The sequence below is a fragment of the Phyllobates terribilis genome, unplaced genomic scaffold (genome assembly GCF_046119375.1).
Source record: "Phyllobates terribilis strain yellow unplaced genomic scaffold, ASM4611937v1 Scaffold_208__1_contigs__length_3488620, whole genome shotgun sequence".
Lineage (NCBI taxonomy): Eukaryota > Metazoa > Chordata > Amphibia > Anura > Dendrobatidae > Phyllobates > Phyllobates terribilis.
In genome coordinates, this window is record NW_027362968.1 from 3,408,697 (window position 1) to 3,414,326 (window position 5,630).

A 5,630-nucleotide genomic window follows, 5' to 3' on the forward strand; every position below is an offset into this window, starting at 1 on the left:
ATAAATGATACACAGTAGCCTGCCTCCCCTTCAGTTCATCTAGACTCTCTTGTAGTTAAAGGACCTATGGTCACATCATGGTCACATGACCATGATGTCACCAAAAGTCCTTAAGCAGTCTTAACCTCAGAATAGAAATGCTGGGAGCCCCTAAAAGAGTGCGGGCCCTGGGCAACTGCCAAGTGTCCCCCCCCCCCTCCTAATGCTGGCCCTGACTGTAACTAGGGCTTATTTTTGGAGTAGGACTTATATTTCAAGCATACTCCAAAAATCCTGTAAAATCATGCTAGAGCTTATTTTCGGGGTAGGTGTTACTTTCAGGGAACCACGGTAGATGAGCATTTCATAGAGAAATGAACCAGAGGCTCGTAGATGAAGCCCAGCTCTGTCTTTTTGCATAGGGTCGCTCTGCAGTATATAGTATACGCTCTACATTGTACAGTACATAAAGCAAAGCCACAAATGAGCAAAAGCTGTACAAATAAATGCAATAAAACAACCCCCTATATAAAAATATGAATCTTTATTAGTCCCATGGAATAAATAACTTAAACTAACTAGGTAACTCATAGAAAAAAGGGATACTAATACGGGCAAAAAAGTATAGTGTCTTACAATAAATAAGCGAGATAAATCTATAAATCATAGAAGATGTCAGCAATCTCATAGCATGGGGTAGTATATATAATATATTCTTGTTGATGGTAATATCCAACCATGAAGGAGAGTGGATAGCTATATTTAAGAAAAAAAGTATGAGTACCGCGCTGCAACAAGCGTTTCATACTCCGTCAGGTTATATTCCACCATACTATGAGACGGCTGACACCTTCTATCAATTATAGATTTATTTAGGTTATTTATTGTAATATACATAGTATAGATTCACATTTTTATATGGGACGTTGTTTCCTTGCACTTATTTCTGCAGCTTTTGCACATTTGTGATTTTGCTTCATAGACATTCAGCGCAGTCCTAGTTACTATTAGGGTACGCTCCATTGCTTTTCTTTTGCATTATTACACAGTATATCTCTATGTGTGACATCCTGCCCCAATGTCTCCGCTTATTTCTCATTCACACGCATCATGTGTAATTTACATTGTAACAAACCCTCTCCTGTCATATTTGCTTTCTCCTGTAGGAGGAGACTGTGGCAGTCTTATGAACATCTATGGACCTTTACCTGTCCCCTTGGCCCGAAAGTACATTGCAGAAACAGTCCTGGCTGTGGAATACCTGCACAGCTTTGGTGTGGTGCACCGAGACCTAAAGCCTGAGAAGTAAGTGCCCCCTCTAGGAGGAAGAAAGTTAGAGATTGTCATAAAGTCTATGGGTTATTACTTGGGGCTGACACCGTCTGTTTTTTCACAGCCTCCTGGTATCGGCATCTGGTCATATTAAAGTCACGGACTTCGGACTTTCCAAACTCGGCCTCATGAGACCAACATCAGAAACCTACAAGGCTCCAACCGAGGACGTCACCAGAGAGTTCCGTGATGATGAGGTCGGCTTTACTTACAGGATCTTGTTCTTTACTCTTCTCATCTATTTCTTCTTCTCTGATATCTTCTCATCTAGAAAACGTTTTCCTCTGATGTTATTCGTCACAATTATTTTCTCAGCTCCTCATCTCCTTCTTCTGTTGCTTTCCAGATTGCTGGCTCCCCTGAATACATCGCCCCTGAAGTCATCTTACAGGAAGGCTATGGGCGGCCTGTGGACTGGTGGTCGGTAGGGATCATCCTACACGAATTCCTTCTATTCCGTGTACCATTTCATGGGGATTCCAAATATGAGACTTACTGCAGTATATTAAGGGGTAAGTAAAATAATCTGGATGCGGTGTGGTGTTATTGTTATTTGCTTAGATTGGTTCTGTGGTTTAGTTACTTGTTGTGTTAATACAAAAGATTTTTGTTTTTATAAAGTAAATGAAGAGGTTTTATTTTCTGTAACATTTTCTTTTAATATAACAGATGACATAACTTGGACATTTGATAATCGCACTCCTCCACCTGATGCTCAGGACATCATCACTGAGCTGCTCAGAAAAGATCCGGCTCATAGACTTGGGACAGGTAATGTATATAATAGTATTAATAATGAATTATTACACATCTGTGACCAGATAAATGATCACGCCCCTGAGGATCAGCACTGAGGTTCTCTGCTTTACCTGCTTTTCCATTCCCTTACTTCATGCTCTGACTTTCAGCAACTTTTCTTCACATCAGCTCTGTTACGTCTTCAGTTCAGAGTAACATAAACTGTTCAGATATGGAGCTGTCTGTCTGATAATGTCTATATCACTTTTTATTGTCTTCCTTTCCCAGGAGGAGCTAAAGAGATCAAAATGCATCCATTCCTATGTGGCATAGACTTTGACAGTCTTCTAAGTAAAGAGCCACATTTCATTCCTAACTTTGAGTCAGAAGAGGACACCGGCTACTTTGACCGTAAGTAGAAGGAGACGTCATCTGCAGAAAGCTTTTGTGTGTCTTGTCTTTCATATTTTATGACAATCAGTCCTAATCATTATTAGTGATCAAATGGTAACTTTCCGTGATCCGGTCTCATACTAATAATCTCTAATAACACTTGTGCTTTTCAGCTCAATGTAGCAATTACGAACTTATTGATTCAGATGAGGGGGACACAAGCGAGGACAATGACTGGCCAGAAAGCCTGAACTTTATATCATCGTCTCAAAGGCTTTCTAAAGTAAGTGTGACCGGTAAGATCTATAAAACTTATAATTAAAATAAAGTTTAAATATATATTTATTTTATTTTTCTCTATGTTTTAGCTCTGTTCCACCAATACCAGGGTGATGAACGATGAAGAACTGAAGCCACCTCCAGTGTATTCCCCAGAGAGTGCAAAACACTCAGAAATGTGAGTAAATTATTATTATTGGGTTTGGATCTGATATATCAGAAGATGAACTGTAAGATAAGTGTAACTCAGCACTATATCCAGCGCCACCACCCCATGATTGATGATCACTGTGGTTCTGGCTTGTGATAACGCCAGCGATAACAGCCGATGATTGCGACCAGTCAATCATTTCTAGCTCATTACAGGCCAATATTACTAGCGATTCTCCATTCTTAGTGATAGAAGTGGGTCCTGAGCAGGGTGCCTCCTCCATGTTATCCAAATGTCCTAACCGGCCTTGCAGACGGGTGTTCTTATTGTTTTTACTTGTAATTTATATGTTTTTCTTCTACCAAACAGGCAGCAAGAATCTTCCCCTTCCAAACCTGATGGAGACAAGCAGTGTTTTACTGCTAAGGACAGCGAGTCCTCCCCATTGTCAGGTGTGTACAGGTCTATATGACATCCTATTACAGCCTATGATCAAAACGTGTAATGTGAACGTGCACATAAAGGATCAGAAAATTACTACTTTTTTCTCTCTATAAAGCAATGAGCAGTTCATTCTGTAAAAATCTTCATTCTTTTATTCATTAAAAGTTATAAGGAGCCTTTTAGTCTTCTGCCAAACTGACCCGAATCCTGCGCCCACGGCCCCATATGGCCCATACTGACCCCTTCATGGCCTCAATGTTACGCTGAGGTTTATATAACTGATTATAAGGCAACGCTGAGGCACATTACAAGTAATGTCATGTTAATAAGGGTCACCTGTGTATGGATGATTCCTCTGCCGTCCGGCCACAGTGACCGCACAGCCGTGTCCTCTGATATGGAGTCCTGTTACTGACATCAGTGTTACGTCTCTTCTCATAGGTTCTCTCTTCCGCCGGGTGATCTCATCCTGCCGGCGTGGACTATCCAGGGCTGCTCACTCCATCCGAGAAAGCTGCTTATTTGATGTCTGTCACCGCGGCTCCATAAACATCGCGAGGGCAGAAAACCGCCACGTCTAGCGCCCTGAGGAAAGTACAGCGCGTCCACCATCAATGCTGTACCTGTATGGAAGGACTGGTACCATCTACATGTGGCCTCCTGACCAGCAAAGAACATCTGCTGAAGAAGGAGGTTCCTCCAAGAACATCTCCTCGTCCTTCCATGCAATTCTTAATTTAAAAATAAAACTTTCAAATTGATTAATGTCCCTTTGTATTTAATAGACATTTATGGGGCGTCAGTACTATACGTTATACATGTCTGATGGGTGGGCTCCAAACAGGAGAATATCTGTTACCTGTCTCCCATTAATCCTCTAAACCTCAACCAAAAGTGTAGGCGAAGACCAGTGATTCTGTTACACCTAAGAATGACGGTCAATGTAGAAAGAACATGTTCTGATCCATAGATTTTATCTATAGACTTGAACCTTTTTACCTAATATGGCTCTACATAAGTGTTATGCACAGGGACCAGTTGGATTCGGTGCTGGGCGTCCTGGGGAGCCCAGGGGTCACATCCCCACTGTCACATAACCTTCTGTATTCTAGTAATCACTTCTGAGACCACCCTTCTCACTAGGGCTGTGGGGTCAGTAAGACAATCTCCACCTGTAATAATGACTAATAACAAATTTATAACAGCAAATAATAAAGAATATTCAGCAACTTATGCCGGAAAATCATTTATATTACACAATATTAACAACATGGACGGTTTTACATTTTTCTACCTGGAGTAGGGGGCGGTACGTTCCTCTGATTTAGGTGCCTGGTGAATGGTGGGATCTACTTACATAGGACCTCCAGTGTTGATGACTGACCAGTTCATACACAATGCCCCCATAACAGTGTCAGCCACACAGTACCTCCATAACATTGCCGTTGATGCCATGCTAGCCACATTGTGTGCCATTAGTGCTGTCTTGTCCATGCTGGGCATCACTTTAAGCCACAAGCCAGAGAAGATACATGGGAGCAGTCGATAGCGGGTGCTGACCCGGATCTCACAAGGTCTTCAGGGCAGAGAGTGTGGCACGGCCATCTACATACCGTGGTGCCCGGGCTGCATGTTGCGCTCACGTGGCCTAAATGTTCCTTAGCCCTGGTGCACATTATAGCTCCGATTCCTCTTCCTCTCAATGACGCAGTGTTTTATATAATAACACAATACGGGCAATACATGAACCAGGTGACATGTCGGAGACCAAACAGATGACCCTGAAAGAGTCATAACATAGACACACGTAAGTGAAGACATTGGTGGACTTTTTGGCAGTCATTGTCTTGAGTCCTGGATAAGTTTATAGGTCAGGACAATCCCTGCCATGTTCCCCAATCCTCACTTAAGCTTCAGATTTATCCACGCGTCCTTTATTGGGTTGATTTGGTCAGTGACCCCACCACATTGTTGTTTTTCAGTCCATACTGTGTAGTTTTGGTTTTACGGTCTGAGTTCTCGCTTGGCTGGAAGATAAATCTGCTCACGAGTCGTCACCTGCAGAAGGTTTTCTCCAGGATTTCCCTGCTTTCCTCAGAACCCATTTTACTCCTTACCTTCACGCATCTTCCAGAGCCTGAGACAGAACATGATGCTGCCATATCCTTATTTTAGTATAAGGGTGATCAGTGATGTATCCAGAAGCTCGAGGGCCCAGATGCTAAATCTCCATAAGTTCCTCCAACTGACACAGGTCTTTAGTAGTAATAATCTAGACTCTTTACATATGGGATAAAGGGACCTTTTTGGCTCC